The sequence below is a fragment of the Orycteropus afer genome, unplaced genomic scaffold (assembly GCF_000298275.1).
Source record: "Orycteropus afer afer isolate SDZICR_OR568_19922 unplaced genomic scaffold, OryAfe1.0 scaffold00345, whole genome shotgun sequence".
NCBI lineage: Eukaryota > Metazoa > Chordata > Mammalia > Tubulidentata > Orycteropodidae > Orycteropus > Orycteropus afer.
The window spans coordinates 2,245,212-2,264,757 of record NW_006921932.1 but is presented as its reverse complement, the minus strand read 5'-3'; the positions used below and the strand labels follow the sequence as shown (position 1 = coordinate 2,264,757).

General features: G+C 38.1%; 1 protein-coding gene across 1 annotated transcript in view; it reads left to right on the top strand.

Annotated features, from left to right (window-relative positions):
- Positions 1–19,546, top strand: part of MLLT3 (MLLT3 super elongation complex subunit) — a 377,464-nt gene that overhangs the window by 135,878 nt on the left and 222,040 nt on the right. The window lies entirely within an intron of this gene.

Here is a 19,546-nt window from a genome sequence, read left to right as displayed (position 1 = left end):
TTCCGAGGCAGCATCTCTATGGAAGTAGATTGCCTAGTCTTCCTTCCTGTTGTTGTTGTTATGTGCCGTCCAGTTGCACCTGACTCATAGCGACCCCTCCTTGGGTTTCCGAGGCAGTATCACTATGGAAGTAGATTGCCCCATTTTGAATATCAGGGAGATAGAAATATTAGAATATTTAAAAAAATTAGCAGGTAATAATTCTATCTTCTAAAGGGTAATTGTTTTATTGTTATAGTATAGAACGGTTATGCTAATAATTTGGCACATAATTTTAAAATGTGGCATTGCTGTCTTTCAAAAACTGTTTAAGCTTCCATATCCAATTGACCTTTTGTTTCGTTTTGAATTTTTATTGTGATTTGGGTAAAAGTTTACAGAGCAAATTCATTTTCCATACAGAAGTTCATACACATTTTGTTTCATGACATTGACTGCAATTCCCCACAGTGTAACAGCTCACTTCCCACTTCCTCCCTAGTTACCTCTTCCCTGTGTCTTCCCTCCCATGCACCTCCCCAGTTGTTTCCCTGTGCAAATACTGCCCTTCTGTTCTCCCACGATTGATCTTGATCACTCCAAGGAGTGTATGTACCTGATGTAAATGTTCACTCCATGTGCCTGCCTATTGTTTGCCTGGAAGCCACAGGAGTGAGTTCAGTTCCAGACCTGAAGGGTAACTACAGGCTATTGTCTCAGAGGACTCACCAGGCTCTATCAGACCAGCAAACCTGGTCTTTTATTATGATGATGATGATTTTGAGTTTTTGTTCCACATTGTTCTTCCACTCTATCCCGGATCTCCTGCACTGATCCCCTTCCGAGTGGTTGAAAGTGGCAGCCTCGTACCATCTAGTTCTTCTGGTCTCATGCTCGTATGGGCTGAGGATCACATGGTCCACTCGTCCCTTAGACTAATTATTTTCATATGTCTTTTTTTTTTTTTTTTTCCATTCTTCTTTGCTGTGGACAAGGAGAGACCCATCATTGCATCTAGATGGCCACTTGAAAGCTTTTAAGACCCCAGTTGCTACTCACCAAAGCAGGATGCAGAACAGTGTTTTTGTGTAGTATGTTATGCCAGTTGAGCTTGATATCCACTGTGACCATGGTCCTGAGCCCACAGGCCAATTTACCTATTTTTAAGTACAATATAGTTTAATTTCCTTTGGTAGCTTTTAAAGCTGCAAGAGATGAGTTTGATTTGCTGTCTTATTTGAGGTATGAATTATTATATAGGCTTTTATATGAAACCCGTTCTTGTACTCTTGTTGTTGTTGTTGTTGTTAAGTGCCGTCGAGTCGTTTCCGACTCATAGCGACCCCATGCACAGCATGTACATGTACTCTAGTGGTACTTTTAAAAGATAGTTTGGTGATGGTAGTAGGGGTCTCTGCCTTTTCTTTCTTGCTTTTTCTTTTTAATTTTGTAAATTAAAATATTCTGAGTTCTAGAAATAAGTACATTTCTACATTTGACTTAATGAGGGCACTTCCACAACATGATTTCACAATGCTTAAAATATCCGTACATCAGAAATAAGTAATAAATTTCTCCTTTAATATCAAATGATATCTTTTTTGTTTTAGTTCCTATGCATTTCTGTTTTTCTTATATTTTATCCTTTCTTTACATCTTTTATTTTAGATTACTGGAAATCTTAAATACCAAACTGCATTGAACAACTAGAATGAGGATATCAATGGCTATTTTTTCAGTGGCTAATAATTGCTTTTGGGATCATGAACAGTAAGGGATATCTCTTCATTAAATTCAAGATTCAGTACAACTGTAAAGAATAAAAAGTCTCTTTTTTCCTACGTTACTTGAGAACACATTTTCCTACCTTTTTTTTCCTGCTCTGAGAATCTACATCTAAAATTCTTTGGCAGTTTAAACCTTCCTTATATGGTAGAGTTATGATAATGTGGTATTGAACAAGAAGTCTTCATAGACTTGGGTTTGAGTTATAGTCAAATAACTTCTGTTGTCTTAGGGGCTTTAAACTCATTTCCCACCCATTGTCTCTCATTTACACACATACACACCTACCCACCCACCCAAACCAGATTTATTTTTTGGAGGAACAGACTCTCAGTTACTATTGTTTAAACACTGTGGTTCAGCTGTGCAACTCATTCAAAATTTATCTGTTCTGTGGATTCTTCCACATCCTTAACTTGTTTACAACTCTTCCTTTGCTTTAACAGAATCCTGCCCTTTTCTGCTCATTTTGTGCCTCCCTCTCTCCCTCTCCCATTCACCATCCCTTTGATCCTTTTCCTTCCCTCCTCTTCCCTCCTTCCAAGATTGGGGTCCTTTTTGTGTTCATTGCTTCTGGGGTGCCATACTTGTAGTCCCTTTCAATGACTTTGTTGTTGTTGTTGTTGTTGTTATGTGCTGTTGAGTTGGCCCCGACTCATAGCGACCCCTCCTTGGGTTTCCGAGGCAGTATCACTACGGAAGGAGGATTGCCCAACCTTCCTTCCGAGGAGTGGCTATGAAATGTGTGTGTGTGTGACATTGTTTTTATAACTTTTTACAATAGTTATTAGTAACTATTGGCCTTTTTTTTTTTTTTCAAATATCAATATAGATTTTTTTCCCTATTGTTTCTATGTTAAGGAAATTGGTCTAAATTCTAATGACATTATCATACTCCATAAGCATTATATAATACTGGGCTTTTAATGTCTGGAACTACCTGTATCTAGCACATTGATAGGGAAAAAATGTTCATTGAAAAAATTGAATTAACTGATTTTTAAAATAGAAATACCCCGTGTATAGTTTTTTAAATTGCTAATGAATAAAATGGAACATTTATCCTTTAACTGGATAGTAACGTAATTTTCAGCATATTATTGAAAATGTAGTAGTTACTTAAACAATGTGAGTCAAGTTTATCATAAGACCTTTTCAATTCTTCTTTCATGCTATAAAATACTCTTTTTTGGGACTTTACCTTTTTTAATCTGCCTAATAAACTTGCTAAAATATATTTGGAAATAATTCAGGTAAAATCTGTTACCAGTTCAGGAGTCCTACATAATCTTTCTACATTATTGGCACTACTGGTACCTTGTTAAGGAGCTCTGGTGACATAGTGGTAAGGGATTTGGCTGCTAACCCCAAGGTTGGTGGTTCAAACCCACCAACTGCTCCATAGGAGGAAGATGAGGCAGTAAAGATTTATAGCCTTGGAAACCCAGTGGGGGTCTCTGTGAGTCAGAATCAATTCATCAGCACTGGGGTTTTTTTTTTTTTGGGGGGGGGTACCTTGTTAGGAGGGACATAGATTGTTTTTTTGGTTCATATGTATCTATATACTTTGTAGGCAGTAGAACATTGTAATAGGTTTGGGCAAGAAAGAGACATAGATGTTTCTGCTCAGCCTAGCAAATAAACTTCTGTTTTATAGTACTGTGTACCTTTTTGGCATAACAATTATTTAATAAAATAACATTCCAGAGACACAGAAAGTGAGGAATAATGGGGGGATCTGACAAGTAATGAAAGTTTTGGAAGTAGGCCAAGGAATGAGAGCAGTAAGATTTTTGAAGCTTTCTGACCTAACTGTATGTAAAGTATTTGAGTGTGTGAGCATATAGTTTTAGCATAGTGCCTAAGGCACTTGACTGCTAACCAGAAGACTGGTGGTTCAAACCCTCTAGCCACTCCTTGGAAGGAAGGTTGGGCAGTCTACTTCCACAGTGATAACTGCCTCGGAAACCCAAGGAGGTGTCCCTATGAGTCGGGGCCGACTCGATGGCAAATAACAACAACAACAACAATAGTGACATTTGCTTGTGCATCATTTGTGTGTGTGTGTGTGTGTGTGTGTGAGAAGAGCTTTTACAAAAGATGTGTTGGTCTAATGTAGCTTACATGCCAGCTCACTTTTCTTCAGATATACTCCCCAACCACAAAGCCTATATCTGGGGGACCATGCACAAGAATTGGGGGGAGGGCACAAGCCCTCTGAAATGGTATATAAATTATTTTATGTAAGCACATTTTTTTTTTTTTTTGACCATTTGTTTTTAGGGTCTGGTCTGAGGTTTAATCAGGGTTCAGAAGTTGTTCAGAATCATTAGTCTCACTGTTTATCGTGAAGCCATCAACTGCAATCTCTGTGAATGGCATCATGGTGCAGTAACTTGTTCCCCAGCAAATTAATGCCACACCCATTGTAAAGTCTTCCCTCTACTTTTCTTGGTAGGAATCAGTCTTTTCTGCCATTGTGCTTCCTGCAGCATTTTGCTTTCCCTTTACTGTCTCTGTAGTGTATAAGAGTTTATAGAATCCATGAGTTAGTCAGAGCAATGCTAGGCTGCTGTAACAAAGAAACATAAAGATAAATAACAAAGATGTTAATCTCATTTATGTAAGTCCTGTTGGGTATGAAACAGATAGGAGGACTTGTGGCTATCCAGAGACACAGATTCCTCCCAAGCCTTTTTGCCTCTCTCCTCTTGAGGCATTTTTGTCATTTGCATGATTGAAACTCAGTGACCACCAGATCTAGCTTGCAGGACAGGAAGAAAGAACTCACTATGAGTTGGAATCAATGCAGTGGCAGTGGGTTTGGTTTTGGTGTGTGTATCACACACACATATATAAGTATGTGTGTGTATGTATATATATATTCATTCAACTATGTGTGTATTTAGATATATTTACAAAGATGGGCTCTACAATGATGTCTTAAGTCTAAGATGTTTGAAATCATATCACTTCTCACATTCCATTGGTAAGAACTATCCATATGACCACTGTTCTTCAAGGGAAGCTGAGGAATATTGCATAGCATGGAAGAGAGGGAGAATGGATTTTGGTGTTCTGTATGTTCTTTTGATTTGTGTACATGTCTTATTCTCTAGCTAATGTGTAAATTTGTTGAAGCCAGGGCATCACTTGCTATTCTTCATATGGAATCTTATGCAGGGTGAGGAGTCCTGATGGCACAGTGGTTAAATGCTTGGCTGCTAACCGAAAAGTTGGTGATTTAAAGATACCAATGACTCCAGGAGAGAAAATGTGGCAGTCTGTTCCTGTAGATTTGCAGCCTTGAAAATTCATTGGGGGCAGCTCTACTCTGTCCTATAGGGTCACTAGGAGTCGGAATCAACTTGATAGCAGTGGATTTTATGCAGTATAGATGTTTGAACATCTATGTTTTTTGAATTGTCTGATTACATACACACACACACACACACACATATGTATGTATGTATACATATACACACAAATAATCCAAGAAGCTGGACTATATGGAGGAGAATACAGGATCAGGATTGGAGGAAGACTCATTAAAAAATTGTGATATAGTAAAGATGATTTATAGTACTTACTGATGAAGATCAAAGACTACAGCCTTCTGTCTGGATTTGTTGTTGTTGTTATGTGCCATTGAGTCGGACCCGACTCATAGTGACCCCTCCTTGGATTTCTGAGGCAGTATCACTACAGAAGTAGATTGCCCCATCTTCCTTCTGAGGAGTGGCTGGTCAGTCTGGATTACACCTCAACTAAAGAAAACTAAAATCCTCCCATCTGGACCAACAAGCAACATCATGATAAATGGAAAAAAGATCGAAGTTGTCAAAGAGTTCATTTTACTTCATTCCACAATCAACACCCATGGAAGCAGCAGTCAAGAAATCAGACAACGTATTGCACTGGGCAAATCTTCTGCAGAAGACTGTTTTTATAGTGTTTAAGGGCAAAGAAGTCATTTTGAAAACTAAGGTGTGCCTAACGCAAGTCATGGTATTTTCAGTTGCCTTACATGCATGTGAAAGCTGGACAGTCAATAAAGATGACCAAAGAAGAGTTGATGTTTTTGAGTTGTGGTGTTGGCAAAAATATACTGAAAGTAGCATGGACTGCCAGAAGAACTAACACATCTGTTCTGGACGAAGAGCAGCCAGAATGCTTCTTGGAAGCGAGAATAGCCAGACTTTGTCTCACCTACTTTGGTCATATTGTCAGAAAGGACCATTAGGAAAAGGATATCATGCTTGATAAAGTAGGAGATCAGCAAAAAAGAGGAAGACACTCAATGAGATGGATTCACACAGTGGCTGCACTGATGGACTGAGGCATAGTGGGGATTGTGAGGATGGTATGGGGTCAAGCAGTGTTTCATTCTGTTGTATGGGAGGTCACTGAGTCAGAGCTGACACGACAGTACGTCACATATATATATATATATATATATATATGCGTGTAAGTATGTGTATATAAGGAGCTCTGGTAGCACAGTGCTTAAGACATTTAACTGCTAACCAGAGGGTTGGTGGTTAAAACTCACCAGCTACTCCACAGAAGCAAGACTGGGCAATATACTTTTGTAAAGATTTACTGCCTCAGAAACCCAATGGGGGTCGCTATGAGTTGGAATCGATGCAATGGCAGTGGGTTTGGTTTTGGGGTGTGTGTGTGTGTATACAAACACATATGTATACGTGTGTATATGTGTGTGTGTATCCTCCTCCTCTCACTGCTGTCAAGTTGGATCTGACTCATAGCGACCCCTCCTTGGGTTTCTGAGGCAGTATCCCTACAGAAATAGATTGCCCAACCTTCCTTCTGAGGAGTGGCTGGTGGGTTTGAACTGCCAGCCTTCTGGTTAGCAGTCAAATGCCTTAGGCACTATGAATATAAACCCATATTCATTCTACTGTGTGTGTATTCAGATATATTTACAAAGACAGGCTCTGAAAACTGCATGCTTAGTATAGGGAGGGGTTTGATTATAAATTGTTTTGTCAGTGGCAGTACAATTAGAAGCAATTTTCATATGGTTATAGCTATCTAGTAACCTCATTACTTCTGGAAACAAAATTTCTTGAAAACATCAACTGCTGAAGGAAATAACAATAACTTTACTTAATGTTGGTAAGGTTATGCTATTCAAACAGAATTGTTACTGTTAAACTTTCAGATGTGCAGAATAAAAACACTGTTACACATAAAGACTATTTATAGATAAATAGTTTAAGGCAGTGGTTCTGAAACCTTAGTGAATATCAGAATCAATAATTTTGAAAGCTCATTAAAACAAACAAACAAAAAAACAACAACAATGAACTGGACCCCTCCAGCAAGTTTTCATTGGATTTGGAGTGGAGTCTGAGAATTTGCATTTCCATCAAGTGCCAGGTGATACTGAAGATACTAGTCCTAGGATCATAATTTGAGAACCACTCAAGGTAAGGAGAACATACCAACCTATCAAAATGGAAAGTATCTTCTACCACCTATTTATGCTGGTACGCTGTTGCTATTTAAAACTTCTATGACAAATATATTATGGAATAAAAATAGGTTTGGTAATGGAATTTGAGATCAGCAAGCAACCTGATAGGGAGACATGAATTGTTCCACAATAGCTGAAGCTATATACCATTGCACTCTTTCTTGGAGGTGGATCAAGAATGAACATTTTAGGTTACTATTTATTAAAGAAATACTTTGGAAAGCTTTCAGTTGAAGTACTAGGGTAAGAAAGAGTAGGCAGAGGTATGTATTTCATCTTCTGCTTAGACAGTTTTCCTCCAGCAAGATCAGCAAGGCTCCCTGCCCCTCTTAACCTGGGTTGGCAGATAGGATTCCTCTGTTTTACAGCCCTGAGGTGGTAATGAAATTCTGAGGCTGCCCTCAGCTGCCCAAAGAAGAGTGCCGTGATTGATTAGAAATGTCTCAACTGGCTACCGTAGTCATCCCCTGCTCTCAACCTGAGCACTTATTGGCGCCTCTCTCCTAAACTCACATTTCCTTCCCCTTTAGCAGGTAGAGTGTGTGTGTGTGTGTGTGTGTATACAAAAGCTTCTATGATGTCTGTGTGTCTATAAATGAGGTATTTAGTGATGTTTCATAGGTAATTCTTTTTCTACCATCTTACAATGTAATGTACTCTTATTATTTCTGGTAATAGTTTGGGATAAGAAATTGCGAGCTAGTATGTTGTGAAGCATCCACCAGTCCTTTGTTGTTGTTATGTGCCATTGAGTCAGACCCGACCCATAGCGACCCCTCCTTGGGTTGCCGAGGCAGTATCACTACGTTTGAAATAGATTGCCCAACCTTCCTTCTGAGGAGTGGCTGGTGGGTTTGAACCACCCGCCTTCTGGTTAGCAGTCAAGTGCCTTAGACACTATGCTACCAGAGCTCCTAACAGTCCCTACAGCATTATATTTTAACTCATGGTAAGGAGAACATACCAACCTATCAAAATGGAAAGTATCTACTACCACCTGTTTATGCTGATACACTGTTGCAGTTTAAAACTTCTATAGCATAGTGACTAAGGCACTTGACTGCTAGCCAGAAGGCTATATGTTGTTGTTGTTGTTTGCCGTCGAGTCGGCCCCGACTCATAGCGACCCCTCCTTGGGTTTCCGAGGCAGTATCACTACGGAAGTAGGATTGCCCAACCTTCCTTCCGAGGAGTGGCTGGTGGGTTTGAACTGCCAGCCTTCTGGTTAGCAGTCAAGTGCTTTTGGTTTGTACTTGAGTGTTAGCCTAAAGTTTGGCAGTTTGAACCCACTCAGTGGGACTGTGGAAGAAAAGGCCCGGTGATCTGCTTCTGTTAAAATCACAGCCAAGAAAACCCTGAAGAGCCATTCTATCCTGTAACACATGGGGTTGCTATGAGTCAGAATCAATTGGATGGCACCTGAGAACAGTATACATGTTTGCACACACAATTCCTCTACTAGCAACTGCTTGTGGTGACTGATGTTAATATTATAATATTCTCCTGCCACGTCTTTCTCATATGGTCACTAAATAAAAAACATTTGAAAAATGTTAAATAAGTGTATTTTCTTTTTTGTAAAATTAGATAATACCATTCACATGATTCTTGAGGTATATATATATATATATATATATATATATATATATAATTATGTATATTTTACTATCTTTAATGGCTGCATAATATTTTATTGAGAAAATTAACTGTGACTTATTCAGTCTTTCTGTTATTAACAGCAACTGTATCACCAGATTTTGTTCTTATAAACAGTAATGAACAAGCATCTCTGAGTATGTATCTTTACATACTGGTGCTTTCAGTTCAGTTGAATAACTACTAAAAGTGAATTCCTGGATTAAAAAGATGGGTAATTTCTTAGTTTACATGATAATAAATTCAACTGTATTACTTTCCCAGAAGATTGTATAGGCTTTCATATGTACTCCTCCTTCCCCAGTCAGTTTATGAGATTGCCATAATGCTACCAACTCAGAGAATTACCAACTACCAGATTTTGGCAAAATTATGCTTGTGTGTATTTCTCTGCCTACCAGTGAGATTGAGCATCTTTACTTTTGTTTTTCATCTATTTGTATTTCCTCTCAAATTCCTTGCTATTATTTTTTAGCTCTTTGTTTTTTTCACTTTACTGATTCACTTGAATCCTTTTAGAGATCCTATTTCTTTCTCAAATGTGTTACAGATATTTTCTTCTAGTTTATCATTTGCTTTTCATAGTAGTGCCTTTGTTTTTTGCCATACAGAGAAGTATTACCTTTTTATGCCATGCAGTCTGTCAGCACTTTCTTTTCCAGTTTTGTGTAAGACTTCATTGCTGTTGTTAGTTGCTGTTAAGTCAGTTCTGACTCACGGTGATCTTACATAGGACTGAATGAAGCATTGCCCAGTCCTGAGTTATCATCATGACCTTTGAGATGTTTGTGCCCATTGTTGTGGCCATTGTGACAATTCATCTCATTGAAGGTTTCCTTCATTTTTCTTGGCCCTGTACTTGACCAAGCATGTTGTCCTTTTCTAGTGACTGGTCTTTCCTGATTATGTGTCCAAAGTAAGCAGAAGCAAAGTTTCACTATCCTCTCATCCAAAGAGCATTCCAGTTTTATTTATTGTAAGACAGATTTGTTTGTTTTTCTGGCAGTCCATAGTATATTCTGTATTCTTTGCTAACACCACAATTCAAGTGAATTGGTTCTTCTTAAGTCTTCTTGTTTCATTTTCCAGCTTTCACATGCATATGAGTAATTGAAAACAAAACAAAACAAAACAAAACTATGGTTTGGGTCAGGCATACCTTAATTCTCAAAATGACATCTTTACTTTTCAGAACTTTAAAGAGGTCTTTTGCAACAGATTTATCTAGTGCATACATCATTCTGTTTCTTGACTGCTGCTGCTTCCTTGGGTAATGACTATGAATTCAAGTAAAGTGAAATCCTTGGTAACTTCAGTCTTTAATCTTTTTATCATGATGTTGCTTAGTTGTCCAGTTGTGAGGATTTTTGTTTTCTTTATGTTTAGGTGTGGGTCCTGCCTTCCCGTACTATATCATATAATGTTCTCCTGTGATCCATAAAGTTATCATTGGATAAGTTTTGGAAGTAGATTGCCAGGCCTTTCTTCCTATTCTGTGTTAGTCTGGAAAATCTGCTGAACCTGGCCCTCATGGTATTTGTATTTGAAATGCCAGGGGAATAGCTTTCAGCTTCAGAGCAACATGCAAGCCACAATATGACAAACTGATAGGACTTTAGGGTTTATAAAACCTTTTCATATTTGAGCCTCATAATTTACCTGAAATAAATAGGACAGGTAATACTAATATTATTATCTTTAGTAGAAGATCTTGAGCTTCCAAGAAACAGATTAGCCCAAGTTTGTAAGTGGTGAATATCAGGTTAAAACTAAGATTTTAAAAATATTCTGTACCCTGACCATTGTTCTGTGCTCTGATAGTTCTTTTTACAATACAAAGTTCTTAAATCGTCTAGCAGAATGTACAACAAAATTGTACAGTACTTCTGAAACAATCTCTTTTCAAGGATATGTGCGATACAAGGTACACGTTATTTTGTTGATGAAAGATGTGTATGAAATGATTTAAGCTGCTATATAATTATCCTGCAGAGGTGGGCTGCTTTTAACAGAGTGTCACACAGTATTTTAGTTCTTTCTCCTTCAAAACAACCAAAACCTCAAGTGTAGATATTAATGAATACTTGTCTCAGGAGAAAAAGCAAAGTGGAAGAGAAACAGGCTCTAATAAATTTGCCTTCCTCAACACCTTGGTGTTTCAGTAATGCTGAGTCCCATCAGGTGCCTCTAGAGAGTGGTAAACCACTTTTATCTGGAGACAAGAATTATAAAGAAAAAAATAAATATTTTCTCTTAGTATATTTCATCTAAAATCTGAACAGAGTAAATACAGTTTTCAGAGCACATTTTAAAGAATATACTGCCTATAGTGGATAGTCTGTAAAAGTAGACCTCCAACTTAGTTAAGCTTTACTGCTTTATGCTACAGTAACTTGAAGATCCAGTCTAGACTCTGAATGGAGAGTTTGAAGAGCCAAGCTGAACTAATGTTCATTTAGATCTTCATGAAACATAAATGATTGGAAGCATTGTGTATATTTGGAAAAATGTGAAGCTTGTAACCGTAGACGTCTCTCCTGCATGCATGTAGTGGACTCGTACTTCTTCTAATTGCTGTTGGTTTATTTTGGCTTAAAACTCCATGGCATGTCTTCACCTTTTCAACCACAAAATCCTGCAACTTTTAAAATGAAATCATATGCCATGTTCTTTTGGTTACGAGTTCCTTGAGGCTGTAGAGATTACACCTGTGTGAATTAGTGATGCTATGAGGTAGAAATGGTTTTTGAATACTGTAAAATTTGTATCCTTAGCTGTAGTTTTTTTTTTTTTTTGCTGGACTTATGGGGTCTTTAAGCAGCCCTGGTGGTACAATAGTTAAATGCTTGACTGCTAGCCAAAAGTTTCGCAGTTTGAACCTAAGTGCTTTGCAGGAGAAAAGACCTGGTGATCTGTGTCCATAAAGATGTCAGCCTGGGAAACTGTGTGGGGCTGTTCTACTCTGACATAAGGTTGCTGACAGGTCCTGGTAGTGTTTCATTCTGTTGTAGATAGGGTGACTTGGAGTTGGAGCCAACTCAGTGGCACCCAGTAACAACATGAGTCAGGGTAGACTCAGTGGCATAGAACAACAACACGGGGTCTTTATACTTACTTTAAAGAACATGCCAACTATAGTTTGATTAAAATATTTTTTTCCATATATATATATATTTAAATTCAAGAGGCTGGTGTATATAAACTTGAATTGTATGGTGTCTGACTCTGTAAAGCACTAGTCTGTGCTTATCTGTCTAATCCTCTCTTGTAGCCTGAATTTTTAACCATCTTCTGTCTTCATCATTCTTTCCCTCTATGATTTACTTTGAGTTCCTCACTAAAGTTATGACTGGGGTTTTGTTGACTAGAATTTCTTCTCTTTAGGTCTCTAGATCTTGGGATGATAGCGTTGGCACAGAGGCAATGTCCACCCCATCTCTTTCTACCATTTGTAAATGCTTTCACTCTGCCTTTAGTGGATGGGCCTCCTGAGGATACATGATGCAGAGTGTTTGTGAAAGGAAACTGATAAGGCTGAAGACATTTTCTTTTATAAAAAAGAAGGGTAGCATGTGGGGAAAGAGGTAAAGGAACAGATCTGTTGTCATCATTACTTGTTCGTTCAAGCGTCCTGTGGGGTTTTCATTTATGTGGGATTTTGTGAGACCAATAGGTATGAACTTTATGACAGGAGAGTTGCAACTATTTTAAATTGATAGTAGTCTCAAAAGCACGGTTCTCTGATTCTGGTTCATAGCAGAACCTTTATTGTTTCATTGTGGTGAATTAAAGTGGAACTTCCCTTTCTGTATTAAGCAGCAGGAAATGTAAATTTGAATATCCTAGAGTTAACATAATTGATTTTCAGGTTTGTTGTATCTATTCCTGCTCCTATGAAAATTGCTTTCTTTTATCCTGTTCTTGTATTCTACTTTAACAACCAGCTTTGATGTTTGGCACACTTCATTCACTTGGATTGATGATACATTCTTATTGTAACATTTTTTCCCTTTTGATTTTATTATGATTTTGACATGTAAAATATTGAGTCTAGTGACTTGTCTTGATTTTTTTTTTTTTTTCCATTTTGAGAATAAGACTACATGGCATTATGTGATTGGTCAATTTTTGTCTAATACTGTTAGTTTTTTGAAGAAGACAATGAACTTGCTAGAGTTGGTAAGCAAAAATCTCACAAGCTTAGGCAGGAGGAAATTGGGTAATCCTGAGAAACCATCCGTTAGCTATGAACATGGGTTTAATTTTGATTTTAATTACTGTGTTATACCAGAGAGGAAGGGAAGGAGAAACTCATAAGTGTACAGTTTTTAAGGCAAGATTCAAAAATGTATGTCCAATTTGATCTTGTTATTGTAAAGTTGTTTTGTAGGGATACCATAATCATTAAAAATGATGACAGTTTTGAGCATAGGCCTTGGTCACTTGGAATAGACAATTTTATGCTTTAAAAAATACTCCTTCAACATGGAAAGAGCAGATGAGGACAGAGGAGCAAGCAGAGATGGGAGAGATGAAGCCATGCCATATAAAGATCACCATGATCACCAAGGAACAGAAGCTGTGGAGAGACCAGGACCTTCCCCCAGAGCCAACAGATAGAGAAAGCCTACCCCCAGAGCTGGTGCCCTGGATTCAGACTTCTAACCTCCGAACTGAGAGAAAATAAAAATCTGTTAAGGCCAAAAAAAAAAAAAAAAAAAAACAACCTCCTTCAGCTTCTCCTCTGAAACTGATGTTCTTTGGTACCCTATAAAAGTAGATTGCTGAAGACGCTCAGCTAACAGGTAATACAAGGTTGTAGATTGTTTATAAACACTAATACTTAGAGTTGCATATGGGTAGAAATCTTGACCTGAATTAGCTCTACCCCTCTTCCTTCAGAAAAGATCAATTAACTGTTAATATTATGTTTTAAGGAATAGAGTTCTTGGCCAAAAGTAGTTACTGTCTTTAAAATTTAGTGCTCATTTTTGGCATTAAGCCAGGGCCTACCTATTGAAGATTTTGGGAGGCCTTGCACTCTTCCTACTACTAACTGAGTAGTAAGAGCTGATTTGGAAAAAAGAATTAGTCTTAAATGTTGAGAGAGATTCATTTTTAAGTGAGTTTCTCCCTCTCTTAAATAGCAAGTGATTAACTACAACTTTAATTTTCAATTAATCAAATTAGGTTTCTACTGGTAGATTTTGATTACATGCAGTTATAACAGCTTCCAGATATACTTCTCTTTCCCATATGCTTACCATATGCTGAGTAAAACCAATGTAGAATAAATTAGTGTAAAACTAAGACCACTTCATTCTTTTGTAGAGTTCATCTTGAATGACAGAAGACAGCTAAAAATCATTTTAGTTATGAGGCACCTTTTGAAAAGTGATCTGGAAAAATAACCCCGTTTATGTGTGCCAAGGTCTGTTTTCATAAATGTAAATTTGAAAGTTCATTAAAATTTTGGCATGTGATTTGGAATGCATAATAATTGGAAGTGATTCAAAGCCAGAAATCTGTATCCTTATACTAACAACATGTTTCGCTGAAGACTGGCTTTGTATGGTTGTTTAATATTTAGAAGGTAAAATAAATTAGCATTTATTTGATGGTTATGGCTCTGGAGACTGCATTCAGGATGGAGCGGTTGCAGAGACGAAGGAGAGCTAGTGCTGTAACCAGTGGCCCTGGAATGCTTGCCAGCTTCTCCTTATTGCAGCACAAACAGGGCTGGTCACTTTGAAACACTGACAGCCAAGATTAGTCCTTCCTTTCTTAGAGACAACAAAACAGAAATGTGTGTTTTCTCTGCTGTCTTTGAGAATGTGAAGATGATCATGGATATATCAGCTCATATAAAAATAGCTGAAAAATGGCTGATCTGGGATTAAACATACACCCCCCCAAAAAAAACAACAAAAAAAACCCAAACTCATTGCCATTGAGTCGAATCCAACTCATAGTGGCCCCTCCTTGGGTTTCCGAGGCGGTATCACTACGGAAGGAGATTGCTTAACCTTCCTTCTGAGGAGTGGCTGGTGGGTTTGAACAGCCAGCCTTCTGGTTAGCAGTCAGATGCCTTAGGCACTACGCTACCAGAGCTCCCGGGATTAGACACATTGTTGTTGTTGTTGTGTGCCCTCGTGTCTGACCAGACTCAGCCACCCCTCCTTGGATTTCCGAGGCAGTATCACTACTGATGTACATTGTCCAACCTTCCTTCCGAAGAGTGGCTGGTGGGTTTAGACATAGGTAGTATCTAATGCGGGAGCTCTGGTGGTGTAGTCCCTAAGGCTTCTACACGTGGGTCACTATGAGTGAGCTTTATGCAAGTGATACTGGTAATGCTAGTCTCTAATATGAAGAGTTGATGCTTAGAGATCTAATGTTATATGGCGATTGAGCTGTAATTTAAAGCTTCCAAGGCAAGGATATAGAAGCAAAGGGAAGGGAAAAAGCCTATAGACTATTGGTGCAAATAAGCTCAGTTCTCATCTATTAATAATAAGAGAAGTACATCTTGCCACAGTCATTTTAGACATTTTCATGTGAGGCATAGGAAGCCTAACAACCAAGGTAAGAATGAATGAGAAACTGATACAAGAGAAAAGTCATTTTGAGCTTACTGGCTTATAGCTTCAAATTCTTATCCTCTGCCAGTTGTTATTTTTGCTGTTATATATATGCACTTTGTACAGATTCCATTTTTATTCTGTTATTCGTCTTTATGACTTTGTTTTTAAAGTTTCTTGTTCCTTGAAATCTCGGGCCTTCTGGTTTCTGCATTCCAGTGTGTCATAGAAAAAAATGATTTATAAGGGGAATAAGTTGATCCCTAAGATTCAGAGTCACACTCCTTGAGTTTGTGATTGTGTGTTTAGCCCATACTCTGTCACTTAATATGCCTTTTATGGGTGGTGTTCTATAATTAACTAAGCTTCCTGCAGAAAGTAAGTTTAAAATCACTGTCATCTTGGTTTATTTCCTCTCTTAGCCTTTGATCTATTTGACTTTGACACATGCTTCTTACCAACTTCTGTAGATTCTCATTTTGACAGAATGCTTTGATTACCCCCCAGCCCCATTCCCACCCTGGTTTAAGCTATCAGCCACCAGATTGGATGCTTTTGCTCTGGTCCGCTCCCTCCATCTCCATTGCCCTATTCTGGGTCTTTCTTTTCTTTTATCAGAACATAATACTTTCCTTCTTCCAGGCTCTCTTTCCCGAAACCGTTTTCTATATTGTGGTCATTATCATCCTGAAAGCATGTCTCATTAACATCTTCTGCCTCTTTTAAGTCTTTGCTGGCTCTCTATTACCTAGAGAATTCAGCTGTTTACTGTGCTATGTTAGAGCCATTACGTACTGGCATTGCCTACCTTGCTGGCCTCATGGGCGGCCACATACAGGTTCCTGGAACCATACTTCAGCTCCCTGGTGGTTTCCTACCAGACCTTGCATCCTGTATACCACCCTGTTAGTTACAGTCAAGTTGGCGCTGACTTGTAGCTCTCTTGTATAATGGAATAAAATGTTCTGTTGCACCATCTTCATGATCATTGGTCTCTTTGAGTCCGTTGTTTAGGCTGTTGTTTTTCAGTCCATTTCATCGAAGGTTTCCCTCATTTTTGCTTATTCACTATTTGACCAAACATGATGTCCTTTTCTAGCATTTGGTCTTTCCTAATGATGTGTCTAAAGTGAGCTGTAGTCTTGTCATCCTCACTTCTAAGGAGCATTTTGGTTGTTTCTTCTAAGACTGATTTGTTTGTTCTTCTGTCAGTTCAGAGTATATTCAGTACTCTTTGCCAGCACCTTAGTTGACATGCATCCACTCTTGGTTGTCTTTTTACATTGTCCAGCTTTCACATGCATGTTGAGGCAGTTGAAAGACCATGGCTTAGATTAGGTGCACCTACTTTTTCTTTAAGATTGTCTGTTTTGTGTGTGGCTTTAACAGAATCTCCTAGACCTTATTGAGGCCCTGTTCCCTGTTGTAAGTCACATTTTGGTTGTTGATAAACTTGCCTTCATAGTTAGATGCTTGGCCATGTAAGAAGGAGACTGCATTTTACTCATCTTTGTGACCCAGCTCATAGCAGACAGCCTGGCAGGGAGTTGGTGTTCCATAAATATTTATTATATGGAATTCAGTTTATTTTCCCATTATATTTTATAGAGGATGAGAGAAACTTAAAGTAAATGAAGTACCTAAAAATGTGTGTTTGAATAAAGATTTGTGATCTATCATGATTTATGGGATTAGAAAGGAAAATATCATAATTCCTTGGCACTCAAAACTTAGTGAATAGATAACATGAGACATTATTGGTGAATTATTATTTTAAAAAAATCACATTTGGCTAAGGAAAGTTTTTCTTTGTGTGTATATTTTACAATGGGGAATTTACTTCAGTGAGAGAATTAATTTGGAATTCTGAATTATAAATAGTTCTTAATTATTCAGAGGGCTGGCTCAGCACCAGGCAGTGGGTCTATTGTACATAGTGTTGCTATGAGTCAGAGCTGACTTGATGGCACCTAACAATTATTGGAAGGGCTAGAGGTGGAACCTAGGTGAGCTTGAGAGTGGATGAGGTTGGAAATGTTACAGTGAAACTCAAGTCATGGTTATCAGTTTCTCTGTAGTACTTAGGTTAAGCAGTTCTTTCTGAATCTACTGTTTGCCTACAGGGCAAGCTTGAGAAGTTGGACAGGGATCGGAGACGATCAAAGAAACTTGAACCCTTGGCATATCCGTATCTGTCACTATACTAACCCTAACAGCCTTCAGAGAGTAATGGCTTCCAAATCCCTTCTAGGTCTGTGCAAATTCTGCTTTGGCCAATGCTCACCCAGAACCATACAGGGAAGATGATTTTGGGAAATGTTGTTCCAGGTTAATAACCCAGTTGACATAACACAAACTACCAAATTTTGTTAGTGCCAAAAACAAACCAAATACACTGCAGTCAAGTTGGACCCGACTCATAGTGACCCCTCCATGGGTTTCTGAGGCGGTATCACTATGGAAGTAGATTGCCCAAGCTTCCTTCCAAGGAGTGGCTGGTGGGTTTGAACTACCACCCTTCTGGTTAGTAATCAAATGCCTTAGTCACTAAGCCATCAGAGCTCCCTTTTGTTAGTGAGGTTGGTAATTATAGTACTTACTATGGACCTAAGCTCCTCTGTTTTCAGGTGATGGTTAGATTATGCCAAACAAATACAGAATATCACTGGGAGTGATCTAATTGGGATAGAATAGACTTAGATTTAGTACAAGCATGAGGAAGAAGGGATAGGTCTTTTCAGAATTAGAGCCCATTACAATATAAACAATGGAGAAACTCTGCATTCCCTCTTACAAGGAAGGTGTTTATAGCAATATAAACACCTTTTCAACACAGTAACATAAACAGTTTCTCAAGGAAACATTCTCTAGCATTCAGGAAATGTTTCTTTCTTTATAAACAAAAAAGTGTGTTTTTCTAAAGATTTAATTTACTTAAGGGCTCTGTTTAGAACAAGGCTATGATTGTAAAGTTATTCCCAGACTACTTTTCTGGTAGGCTAAAGCTGAAGTCCTTACAGAAGCATCTTGTTTAAAAATCTGTAGACTTAGCAGAGCACAGTACAGGTGCGCTGTGTTACATATTGGATACACCTCTGGAAAGTTGTTAAGGATTGCTTTGTATCTTCCCAAAATATGTGCCTGCAGTTATAACCCCATTTGTGAATAGGTTGTCTTTGTTATGTTAACGAGGCAGGATCAGTATAGGGTGTATCTGGAGTCATCTCTTTTGAGATAAAAAAGAGATTAAATGCAAACTAGAAAGCAAAATGGGGGAAGAGGGATGCCTAGCCACATGAAAATTGCCCAGTAGCCAGAAGCACAGAAGATATAAGAACCTTCCTCCAGAGCCAACACAGAAAGCCTTCGCCTAGAGCTAACACTATGAATTTAGACTTTTAGCTTCCTAAACTGTGAGAAAATAAATTTATGTTCGTTAAAGGCATCCGCATGTGGTATTTCTGTTATAGCAGGACTAGGAAACTAAGACAGTTGTATAAATTATACTTTTCTGAATCATATTGTGTTACAGATTCCCAGCAGCTTGTTGTTTGATATTTTCTTATGAAGATCCTTGGAAATCTCAGGACCCTTTGTTGTAAGACTAATATACTGAGACCTACTAAGAACCCAAGGAGTATGGGGGGGAGGCTTTATATTTATCTCAGTCATGCATGTTTAATTAAATTGTAAGGCAAATAATGCTTCTTAAAATTGGTCTATTAGAAATTTTTATATTAAAGTCTTTCAAATAATTTTAACTTGCAATGATTAAAATCAGATTTCACCCAAAAACCCATTTCAGGGCTGAAAAGGGGAGAAAAAATATTTAGCAAGGATGCTTTCTTAATAGAGAATTAGAACAATTACACGTGTTTTCAACATGTTCTTAAGAAAAAAGTCTAGATCTAATAAGGCAATGAAAATGCTGTTAATAAGGACTGAGCAGCAGTCACGTGAATTTTTTTAATCTTTGTGGAAAGCTTTGATTTAATTAAAGATTTACTAACAATCTCTTGTTGTTGTTGTTGTTATGTGCCGTCGA